Source organism: Panthera onca, chromosome D4 (assembly GCF_046562875.1).
Source record: "Panthera onca isolate mPanOnc1 chromosome D4, mPanOnc1 haplotype 2, whole genome shotgun sequence".
In the NCBI taxonomy this organism is placed as follows: Eukaryota; Metazoa; Chordata; class Mammalia; order Carnivora; family Felidae; genus Panthera; species Panthera onca.
In genome coordinates, this window is record NC_138351.1 from 49,099,587 (window position 1) to 49,112,584 (window position 12,998).

General features: G+C 37.1%; 1 long non-coding RNA gene and 1 pseudogene across 1 annotated transcript in view; one reads left to right on the forward strand and one right to left on the reverse strand.

The window, feature by feature from the left end:
- Nucleotides 1-12,998, forward strand: part of LOC144614052 (uncharacterized) — a 425,367-nt gene that overhangs the window by 119,068 nt on the left and 293,301 nt on the right. The gene's annotated exons all lie outside the window — the stretch shown is intronic.
- LOC132663377 (transcription factor BTF3 homolog 4 pseudogene) overlaps nucleotides 4,409-12,998 on the reverse strand; it is a 38,040-nt pseudogene continuing 29,450 nt past the window's right edge.

The window sequence follows — 12,998 nt, forward strand, 5'->3', positions numbered from 1 at the left end:
AAAAGATTTGGTGTCAGAAACATACACATTAGTATCCTTGATCTGTCACAAATTAACTTATTTTTGTTTTCATGCCTACTATAGATTCTAAAACTGGTAGGAAGTCAATAGGTTTTAATAAGTATGGACTTGAATTTACCTAACATTTGCATTTCAATAACATTTCAATCTGTTAAAGAGGAAATACAAAACCAAAAGAAAACAGCAAGAACAACAATAAAGAAACATAGTTATGACTTTCCTTACCAGGGTCTCTCGGGCTGAGCCAGTTCCCACAAGGATTGTTCTGAGTTCCGTTGTTAGGCAGTAGAGTAGGCTAGAAAATCCAAATTGTGGCCAGGAAAGGGAATTAAGGTCATAGCTGAAATGGCAGGACTAAGTGTCAAAGCATTGGCAATGTTGATTCAAAAACAAACAAAAAAGCATTAGTAAAAATATAAACTACTCAGCAGATTGGAGCTCCTTAGCATGAGGACTGTAATGTGGATAGGGACCAACAATCCAGGAAAGAGTGTATTGGAATTTCTTTTTCTTCTTTAAATAATTTTTAATGTTTATTTTTGAGGCAGAGAGAGAGAGAGAGAGAGAGAGGGACAGAGCATGAGTGGGGGAGGGGCAGAAAGAGAGGGAGACACAAAATCTGAAGCAGGCTCCAGGCTCCGAGCTGTCAGCACACAGCCTGACTCGGGGCTCAAACTCACGGACCGAGAGCTCATGACCTGAGCTGAAGTCAGACGCTTAACTGGCTGAGCCACCCAGGTGCCCCTGGAATCTCTTTTTCTTTAGTGTTGGCCATATATTGCAAGAGCTAGACATGGGGTTTGAGGAACACAAAGAGAGCCAAATCTCAGAATCTCAGGGTCCACTTCCAATCATCTTTTCTAAGGGATTGGATCCAGTTGTTGCCCAAATGTAACACACCTTTCCCACCCTTCCTCCATTAACCCCTGGGACTTCTCACCTTAACACAAGAAAGGTTTCCACTCATAACATGTTGTCAAGTCCAGAACTGAAAAAAAGCTCTCACTGTGCACTGGTGAAAGATTTTCATCTGGTGCAGCTTTGCTCGTTACACTAAACTCCTACCCAGAACTTCTCAGTTCTCTGGAACTCATCTCTGATCTGGTTTTTAAAACTCCCTTTCTCAGAATACATGGAATCTAGCCCCTCATTTAGTGATTTTGGGGACAATTGCCCCAGGGGAGCAAGTACTTCTCTAGGAACCCTTCTTGATTCCTGCTAAATATCTGGGTGTTTAATTCTTCAGCCTAGGGGGGCAAGTTTGAGAACTGAGGAGAACTTATGGGTGCGTAGGATCAGCACAGACTGGCTATTGGAAAATAGTACACAAGTAGCAGAGGAACTTTTTTCATTGGTGCAGGTATTATGTGTCTCGGCTGAAGAACAGACGATTGCTGAAGGATAGGAGGACTTTTAATCCGAGTGCTAGTCTGCTAATACTTGATTAAGTGTGGGCTATTAAACAGACATACTTTGATTGCAAGTTCTATTCATTTTTCTGGTGGCTCAGAGTCTAATTATGAAAAATAATGGACAGGCTTACAACTCCAGCCCAGTATGAGAAAGTTTTTAAAAATATACTCAGAAAATATTATTAGAGGTTAGAAGCTAGTGTGAGTTTAAGAGAGTTTCCTAGAGGAGGTGACATCCAAGATCAGGAATCAAGCTGAGAATTGATTATAATTGTGCAGTATAAGAAAGAAAGGAAGGAAATTTCAGGCATGTCTAAAAAAGTAAACATACAAGAGAAGGGATGCATAAAGGGACAAGATAGATGAGATAGCATTGAAAGTAGTTAAAAAGGCAGGCATGTAAGGTGAAAAGATTTGATTACCTGCAGCCAGGTAAAGAGAAGAGAGAGAAAAAAATTAAAGTTTGTTGTTGGTTTTATTTTATTTTATTTATTTACTTTTTTTGCCAAGTTACTTGTACTGCTGGCTTTAAAATTAGAATCTAACCACTTCTTTTATTAAATTGACAGAAGCAGTTGTTTGGGATCTGTATTAACACAATCCAAATCTTTGGACAGTTAAGATTCTGGTGCCGTTGAACTTGGGCTAATTAAAACCAATAGCTGCCAGCAGGTTCATTAATCCTGATCTGTTTATAGATCCATTGTAAGGAATGATCATTTATTATCTTAAGACCCTGTGCCTTCTGATAATTATTGTGTAAAAATATGGACAGAGAGTGCCCATTGGCAAGAAATGTTAATCTTTTCAATTCATACTTGGAGTACTTGTAGAACCCAAGCATATTATCCCTCATTGAGAGGCAGGAGTGACCAGTTGGTTTAAACCAAGGAGACCTCTGTATAAATTAATAGATGTTTTAGTTGAAAGTAGTTGTCAACATGACCTTAATTAGTATATTTGCTAATAGTTGTTCTATTGAGGTAATATGCCAAGATCTAACCTAGGTATGAAGAAATAAATGGAGGCTTTAAAGTTAGGCTTAAATTGAAATCCCAGGTTGGACCTCGTGATATTCAGTCTTGTGTAAGTCATTGGGTTGCTCAAAAGTGAGAATCATATTCCCACATGAGGTGCAGGTAACCAGTATTTGGCATCTAGCACGTGCTCAATGAAAATATGCCTTTATAGAAAGTGCATTCTCTTTGAGAAATGTGTATGTGTGTGTGTGTTTGTGTGTTCAACGCCTGTGCACACATGTGTGCTTGAATTTATGAACACAGTGATAGAAGTATTATTGACTTATTGACTAAATCTCATTTGTGTTGATTATGAGGTAATTCTGGCCATGCTGTCTAACTACGACCAGAAAAAAAAGGACTTTAAATCAATTTTTATATTGAAATCATGATGTTGCGTATATATCACACAGCTTCTAAAAGAATTATACCTAATAGGCCCATTCTATGAGATTCCTCATTTAGTTATCTTGCCATAAGTTTTGTCACTCATTTATTAAAACAGGCATCCTGGGAGTTCCTTTGCTGTACTTTATTGAGACTTTTCTGTAGATTAGGTGGACTTTTGTTATCACCTATCTAACAAAAAGTCACAGGCCAAAAGTAGTGCAGCCATACAATCTGGCTCAGAACTTTGAGGCCTCTATTACTATCATTACTGATTTTTTTTTTTTTTTTTTTTACTTTTTCCTTAAAATCTACGGGAAGTATTCAGTCACAGGCCCTAATGTGTTCCAACTCTTCATTGGAAAATATTATCTCACTTATAGTTTCTCTCAGCACCTTCTTGAGCATCATTATCTTCAACTTAGTTGTAGTCTTATTGCTTGCTTAGGTCAAAGAAATGGGTGAGATGTATTATGTCAAGGGAACAGCGCTTAAGAGTCAATATATGTATTGCCATGCTCCCTTCTTCGTGCCATGGTGATCATCCAGATGGTAGTGTATACCACACCAGGCATGTCTGATACGTAGCATGGGTAAGATGAATGAATGAATGTTATTTTCAGTGATTGTAATGTACAGATTCTTTGTTAGTGCATTATAATCTGACCTATCCTGACTGAAACATGAATGATTGGCTGAAGGTTGTGCCAGCCATCAGTTTCATGATGACATAGCTTGGTTATATCAGAACATTAGAAAACTATGCACAGATACGTATCCTTTTTATACGAGGAAAGATGTGCTTCTATTGCGGTGTATTCTGGTATGACGCCATTGACCTATAAGCATATTTATACGTTCGTAAGCAAAGACTCCGTGAGGCTCACCATGCTAGTAGTGTGTTCCAAAAACAAAAAGGTCTTCCCCAGCACAGCGCTTTTCTCAAATGCAATGAAATTTGTTTTATGACATTCCCAGTCAGAATGCAAATCTAATGGCTGAATAATTTTTGTTTTCTCCCTTTTTATATTTTAATGTTTCATTTTTTTGTTTGTTTACTAGGCAAATAACCTTATTAACATTGTCCCAAACTTTACTCCCAGGCTTCTTCAGCTTAATTAGTTGTAAAAGATGAATTGTGTATAAGCAAAAACTGAGAAGAGCTGTAGTGTCCAAGGGGCTTGGGCTTAAAATATTAAAATACTGAATATTAAGGGGCACCTGGGTGGCTCAGTTGGTTAAACACCGACTTCAGCTCACATCATGATCTTACGGTCTGTGGGTTTGAGCCCTGCATTAGGCTCTGTGCTGACAGCTCGGAGCCTGGAGCCTGCTTCGGATTTTGTCTGTCTCTTTGCCCCTCCCCTGCTTGCACTCTGTCTTTCTCTCTCTCAAATATAAAAAAATAAAACATTAAAAAATTAGAATATTAAATATTAAAATATTGGGATATTAGAGATCTAGATGTTTCCACATCCATGAAGAAAAATTTTAAAAAGCAGCCATAATGTAAAATAGTGGCTCCCAGTAACTTCATCAAGTTCTCTCTTTGTTAGAAGTGGACTCAGTTCAGTTTGCTTCATTCTTGGAAGCTTCATCAAAATTCTCCACAGGATCTAGAACTTCCTCCCCCTCCTCTTCTCTGGTAGTAAGTGGTGCTTGTCCAGCCACAGATCGATTGGGTGGGGCTTCAGCCAGTCTTCTTATTAAACTAGGCAGACTGTCTTCACCAAGTTGATTGAAGATCCTGGGTAGCATTTCTGTCCTGTGATGGTGAAAGTGTTCACTGCCCCAGATGCCTGAACTTCAGGCTTGTGAAGGTGGATCACTCTTCCCTGGTTTTGAACATATGCACTTCTTTAGTACCCGAGATACTGTTTACCCCTAACATCTTTAAAGTGGACTGAAGTTTTTTATCATTTGCTGTCGCCTGTTATATGAACCACCTTCCTTCCCCGAGCAGTTTCCTTTCCCACCAAGGCGCATTGTGCTTGCAGTTTGGCGAGTTTTTCCTGGTTCGTGATAGTTTCTTTTATCTTGTTGAAGCGAAATGGGTACACGTGGGGGACTAGGGTTGGCTCTCAGGCGGTTTGGACAGACCAGCTGACGTTAGGTGCGCACCCGCGTATTGTGCACACTTTTTAAATACCTACCGCCTAGTAGGTGGCCTAGCACAGAATCATAAGTATTTAATTAACTCAACTGTGTCATTTTCACTGTAAGGATTTGTTCATTGTTTGACAGTGCCCTATGATAACCTATAGGAGGAATTTTTCTGGACTATGTACCATGAATATTCCTAATTTCTCTAAATATCTGATGTCAATTTTGACCCCTTTTGATTGACCTAATATGTTTTTTCTTTTCTTCTTGGCCAACAGACATGCAATCCATTTGAGATTCTCTTCTAACAATCAATGTACACATTATGTGGTTTAACCATAAAACATATTATATTCTTTTATTGGGACATTTTTCTCTTTGCCTAATTTTTCTTTTGCAATTTTGTTTTATTGTATTATATATATTTTAAATATATACCACATATATATCTACATTTATATGTACAAAACCATATTTTTATATGTTTCTTAACATATATTATCTTTTTTTATATAATGACCATTATTATACTGTACTTGGAAGCTTTTTTCAAATGTTTTAAAATGTACAAAATCCTAGGCACTTTAATTGTGTAACTGTTGGCGTTGTTAGACCATATCATCTAGCTATAAGGCTTTAAGTAGCAAGGGCAATTTAGTCTCAGTGAAATTGCTCACTGCTTCAAGGCACCTAATTAGAAATTAAAATACCTAGGTTTTATTTTTTTTAATTCCTCTCCAGCTCTATCTCAGCATATTTTAATCTGAACTATATTTCTCTGTTAAATATGATTACTGAGCAATGACAGAACTCATGGTCATTCATTGCTCATTCATTACCAGTTTTCATTTATAGTTGAAATGAATACTTTCCTCAATTATATTTTTTAATCAATCCCAATCCTTTCTTTTTTACATAAGAGATATTAAGCCTTGAGAAAATTTCTGCAGAGTAATAAAACCTGTTAGATTAGATTAATATACATGGGCTGCTCAACTATTATTAATTTAGACAGACTTTCATTTTTCCTTTTTTGATTACACAGGACATTGATTTATGGTACATGAAATAACCAAATTGCACTTTTGAAATTTAAAATTCTAGAGTTCTCCTTACATTATTGGCCTTGAACTCAGCTATTTTGTCCTTTAAAATATAAAATAGATACCCTTTTTAATTGAAAGGTATATATTGCCTAGTGTAGCAAGTATATTACCTAAATGTTTGCCTGAGATTAATGGGTCATTTTTAATGTCATTAATGTGTGCCATTGAGTCACCACAGAACTTAGCATATCGTAAAACCTTTTATATTTTCTTCGTTAGTCTCATTGTAGTATACTTACAATGCCTAGAATACCAATAGTGTTGGCTTTAACTTTTTGACTTGTTTTGTTGCTTATGTCTTTTGAGTTTTCGTTCCAAGTCCAGAAAGAAATGATGTTGATAAGGCTACTGCTTCCTCCCAGTCTGTTGCATGCTGAGAATATTTTAGAAATAGTTGGTTATGTATCTTTAGGAAACTAAGGTGCTCAAAACTGTTGCCCAGGCTCCATTTGACTGACCCTGGGCCCCTCAGTGGCCAAAAAAGAATTTTAGTTGCTGGAAAGTCCTCTGTATGCCTAAATGTGAGTGTGTATATATACATAAACATCTCCTCTAAAATATGTTGGACTGATACTCCATCAGAGGTCACATATATTGGCTCCTATAACCTTGCCAGGTTGATGTCCTTAGCTGACATATGCCAAATACTTGTCAGTGACATCCCCAAAATTCATGCAGTCAATACTATTGAGTACCTTTTCTGTACAGCCATTTTCTAGGCACTGGTGATAGTAGAAATAAATATAAAGATACAGCCTGTATTCTCATGAAATCTGCATGTCAGTGGTTGGGACAGAGATATAAGGTTTTAATTCATTAATGGCAAAATTAAATAAATAAAATTTGGAAAAGTGCTACAGAGGAGAAATGTAAGTTGCTATAATAACTAACAAGTGAGGAAGCCTAACCTAATCCTGGAAGGCAGGAGAGACTTCTTGAGTCAGCCATAATGCATAGATAGGATGAGGAGGAAAGGTCCTGATCAGAAAAGCCTGGTAAGTTCTAAGAACTGTGGTGGAGCCACTATAGGTAAATCTGCATTAGAAGGCAAGAAGGTGAAAAGCACCAGAAGTTACTCTTGAGTTAGGCCAAGCCCAGACCCTGTTAGACTTTAGAGGCCATGTTTTATAAGTTGATTTCATTTTTTTTTAACTTTATTTATTTATTCTGAGTGAGGGTGAGCATGAGCATGGGTGGGAAAGGAGCAGAGAGAGGGCGTGCGGTGAGGGGGGTTGGGGGGTGGGGTGGGCAAGAATCCCAAGCAGGCTCCAGACTGCTAGTGCGTAGCCTGGCATGAGGCTGGAACTCAGGAACCATGAGATCACAACCTGAGCCAAAATCAACTGAGCCTAATCAACCAACTGAGCCACCCAGGCGCCCCTTGAATTCTTCTTAATGCTAAAGAAATCCAGCACCTGTGGAGACATTAGGACCCGTTAAACATGATGAATAGTAGGTCAAGCATAAAGGGATAATGGTTCCTAATCTCTCAGCTTTGATGTAGAGATTGCAAATATTCTGAGACTTCTTGATGAATGGTAGATTGAGTCAAAATCATACGAGGTCAGACTAAAAGTACAAACAGGTCTCTTTCAGAGACTTTTTAACCCACCATTAGAGTTGACCCTTATCAGCATAAGCATGAGTTTGAGTTTGATGTATAAAAGTCCAGTTTTGGAGCAATATATACAAACTGGGGGGAAATGCTTTGGAAATATCCGCGTGCAGTGTCCTACGTGGCAAATTTCTCTATTTCCTTGTAGCGTCAATAAAGCAGTCCAGCTTGTAAAACAACCCTTGGCTTTTCAGTGTATCTTGCTGTTGCTGATGTGGAAGAGTATAATGGTCACAAGTATAAAAGGCTCTTTTACATTAAATTACACAGAATAAATTTCCCTGCTCAGAAGATGATAGCAGCTGATTTCTTCAATTTACTCACAGAAGATTCTAACACTAAATCTGAAGCTACCACAGAGTGATCTAACTTTGAGGATTACAGTGATGATAATGGGGCTTCTAGTGAACTAAATTAATGTTTATGGCCTTTTCTTTTCTGCTTTCATTGTTGTTGCTGCGGCTACTCCTGCTGATGCTTGGTTTTTGTGTGTGTGGCTTTCTCAGTAGTGTTGGCTTTAAGAACAGAGATAGAATACTCGTGCAAATCAATCAGATTCCACAAAGGCTTACATTTCTGTAGGATTGACAGTGATGTTTAATAGACTATTCCTTTTCCTCCGCAAGTTTTAGTTTTGCTACCAAGTTTAAACTTCTTTTTAAAACTTCCTTGAATACGAAATGATACTAGTCATGGGTGCTTAGATTCTCTTTAAGAACACTCTGTATTTCCTTAATTGATACATATATTTTATATAATGTTTGTATGATTCCCACTGTTTATTATATTTCTGTTGAGTTAAATCCTATATTTTTAGGTTTACTCTCTTTTATTATTTTTTTGATTAAATTTTGTTTTAAGTCTATTTGAGAGAGAGAGAGAACACACAAATGGGGGAGGAACACAGAGAGAGATTGAGAGAGAGAGAGAGAGAGAGAGAGAGAGAGAATATCTCAAACAGGCTCCACAGTGTCAGTGCAGAGCTCAACACGGGGCTCAATCCCACGAACCATGAGTTTGAGACCTGAACAGAAATCAAGAGTCAGATGCTTAACCAACTGAGCCACCCAGGCACCCCTCTTTTACTGTTTCTTAAAAAGCAAACTCATTATGATTTCTGCAAAACTTCAAGTATATCAGATTCTCATATCTATCATATTTTATGTTATTTTAAGAGATACTACTCGGAATTGTTTTGTTTTCTTTTTCAAAATTTGAATTCTCAGTAAGAAGCTCTTTTTAATGGCTCTTTAGTTTTCCACCAAATGTGTATAACTTATTTAAACTATTACCAGTTGATTGAAAATTTTCACTTCCAGTATTCACCTACCTTTCTTCAGTAGAGCGATAAGAAGAATTATAGAGCGACTGGCCTTAGAATATCAAGTCACCATGCATTACAGCAAATAGGAGAATGGGCTTCCCCCTGTTCGGCAGGAATGAATGAATGAAACTCAGTTTCCTATAGATCATGTTGTGCTTTTCCCTGAGAAGCTTGAATCTGAATTTTCATAAGGACCTGGAAAGCTAACTTACTGAGAAGAATCCTTAGAAAATTCTCCTTGCAGCTAAAATTGACATGTACATTGTTTGATGTCAGAGGCCTCCCTGTTTATTCTTGCCAAAGAATGCTTCTTTATTTATACCATAAATAGGTAAAGTGGCAGGGGGCCTTGTCCCTCATTGGGAATACTATCTCACTGTCCACAGCAAGTCTCTTCCTGGGATGGTGATAATACAGTGAATAGTGGCTCTTCCTGTATTTGGTGTTCAGGTTTCCTTTATAAAGCCCTTCCCTTAATTTGCAGGGCATGACATTTTTGTATTCACTTTCCTACAACCTTGGTACATGAATTTTTATAAGCATTTCTGATCGTTTCTCTGAACGACAACAACAACAAAAGAGATGACTAACAAATATTTACAGCATTTTATTATAATTGAAATGCCAGGAAATTTGCTAAGCATTCATGCATGTTCTTTTGTTTAATTAATTATTATCTCTTTTTTTTCTTTTCAAAATTATTTTTGATTTTTTAAAATTTTAATTCCAGTGTAGTGAAAATACAGTGTTACATTAGATTTCAGGTATATAATATAGTGATTCAATAGTTCCTTATATTACTGCTTATCAAGATTAAGTGTTCTCTTAATCCTTTTCACCTATTTCACCCATCCCCCACCCATTAATTAATTAATTTGATGGAAGCTTAATAAGCCCATGTTACAGTTGAGAAGACTGAGAATTTAAGAACGTAAGTATCTTGCCTGGGGTCACATAGGTAATTAATATAGAGCTCATTTCTGAGTTCAGCTCAGAAAGGAAGAAACCACACTTCTTTTCTGAAACTGGAGGAAAGGGAGTGCTAGAGATCATTCTGATGGAGTCAGAAGCAGGTGTTCTGGGGTTAAGGAAGTAAGGCAGAGGGAAAATGGGAAGCTCTGTGCAAAGATGAGAGCTTTAAGATGTTTAACTTGAAAAGTCTGTTTTGTCCATTTCAGGTCCACTTCAAGTCAAGTTTGTCACATTCAAATAGACTTGAAAAGTCAATTTCAAGTCCATTTTGGACTTGAAAGCCCATAGCTGAAGAAGAGATAAAGTGAGGCTTATTTTCATATAACAGCAACTAGGGCTTTGTAGGAGTTGTTCAATTTGTCTTAATTTCAGAGTGAAGGCTTAAGATGAAAAGCAAAGCTATCCCCACTTACCAATTTTCTTTTAGATTTAAGGGAATTGGTAAGATATTACTATGGAGAATTATGAACCGTAATACAAGCTAAGGCGGTTGCCATAAATGCAAAATGGGAGGCCTTTGGGCCTGTTGGTGCAAAAATAGTGAATTGGCAACAAGGAGGTAAGTGAATATTCAGATGATGTCTGGGCTCTAAGATAAACAGAGGATGAAAGAATTTAAAGATTGCCTAAAAGACAGAAACTGTGAATGAGAGCCAAGATTCAGTTATGTCAAGGGCAGGCGAAAATTCCTGAGTAAAGGCTGAAGGTGTCCTTGTTCTTAACAACCAGATGGGAAGAGTCAGTATTCTGATTAGAAGTAGAAGACAGACTCCGGGGATGGAATGCAACATTCGCTGAAAGATATTGAGAAGACAGAAAATATCTTGATGCTTAATTTTTAAATATATATTTTTCTATTTTGAATGCTTTTATTTTTTGAGAGAGAGCCCAGGTGCATAAGCTGAGGAGGAGCAGAGACAAAGGATTCATTGTGGGCTCTGCACTGACAACAGGGAGCCTTATGTGGGGCTCAAACTCCAGAACCGCCAGACTCTATACGAGCTGAAGTTTGCCACTCAATGGACAGAGCCACTCAGGCGCCCTGAGGCTTAATTTAGAAAGGACAATTGTGAGCATAATTCACAGGGTCTTTATATCTGCAAGTTCCTACCTAACTTTCCAATATTTCATTAATGCAGATTTCTGAAGTTACTATTAAACTCAGTTCTCTAATACATAAAATCTTCTAAGTAAACTTTAAAAACCATGATAGGTAACTTCTTTTTTGACTTTGGACTAAAATACAACCTTCTTGGCTGTGCTATTTTAACAAGGAACTAGAGGCTATAATCAACCAAATCAATCTTGGCAGTTTACATTTAAAATTTTGTTATTTATTGAAAGAAAATGTGTCTATCTCCATGCTAACATCACATAGACTATGTATTTTTCACACCTAGAAAAGTATTTTTCTTCTACGTCTCAAGAAGTCACAATAGGAATTGAGGTCAACTGTATGTTGAGTGCATTAATTTTGCCTACTTTTGGTTTGATACTTGAGTTGACTATAAACTATAAAGAATTGATATGTCTGGGCAACAGAAAGTTATCTGAAATGATATTTTTGGAGGACCATATGTATCTTTCTTGAATGGGTTTATTGCATTCTGTGATAGCATTCTTCCTTGAGGTTCATTTTAAACAAAAGGGGAGAACCTATAGTAACATCCAATAAAACAAACAAAAAGCAATATTGTAAAAAAAAAAAAAAAAAAAAAAAAAATTCCAGTTCAAAAGGTAGCAGTGATTGTGCCCCGACCGTTAACAGACTAATACAAGGAGTGATGACCTTGTGGAGTTTGTTGGTGATGAGGTCATAAAATGTGACAAAAAGAGATTGCAGTTTTTATTGTTCCATTGATTTCACCTTTTCCCTTTCGATATGAAGTTGGCTAAAAGACTTTATTTTGTTACTCACTGAGTCTGGGGAGTGTGCAGAGAGAATGATGTTGGTTTCTAATAGGTGCTAACTATGTTGAGAGGAGGTCAAGCAAGTTTACATCAAGAAAGAACTAAGCTGAAACTTGCATCTTTCCATAAATCCAGGGTGTATGATGAAAATTATAATAGTCTCATTAGATAATATGCACACATCAAGAGCAGATGGGCTTTCAGAAAACAAAGAACTTATTTTCAGGAAATCTTTCTGATTATATAAAGAGACTATATAAAGAAAGGCAAATATAGAACATTATTAGTGTCATAGAAGTGATATTTTGTGATTTTTTTTTACATATTCCCATTTTGTTACATCTGTTCAGGTTTTCTGATCTTAATCTGTGCTCAGCTCGTGACACAGATTTAGTATAATACATACTAAGACAGAAAGGTAAGTAGGGACAGTTTCTGCCTTAATTTTTTACTTCTACAAACTTTCTACCAAATGACCAATATTTTATTTAATACAACATGACATTTGGACTTTAAGAGCCCACTGTTCAGGAGAAAGAACAAATTCCCATTTTTTTCTTTTTTTTTTTTTTTAACTTTTATTTATTTTCGAGTGACAGAGACAGAGTGCAAGTGGGGGAGGAGCAGAGAGAGAGGGAGACACAGAACCCAAAGCAGGTTACAGGCTCCGAGCTGTCAGCACAGAGCCTGATGTGGGGCTTGAACCCACGAACTGAACTGCGAGATCATGACCTGGGCCGAAGTTGGACACCTAACTGACTGAGCCACTCAGGCGCCACCCCCCCTCCGCCGTTTTCTTATTTTTAACTTACAATGAACCAGTAGGGCTGATTTGAGTAAAATTTTAGAAATGGAATTAAAATGTACTGGCTGTGTAGAAGACTCTTTATACTCTCCTGGGGTAGAACCAGTGAGGAAATATTACAACTGTTTAATCTTGAGAAAGTCATTTAATTTTTCTGACTGTTTACTCATGTGTAAAATGAGAGGAATAGACTGGCTTTCCAGATCAAACATACCGTGTTTCTGTGATATGTGATACACCGGTGAGATAAATTCTTTCTTCAAAAATACCAAAACCAATCTAAATAGATGAGTTAAGTCAACTACAAAGGAACATATAATCCA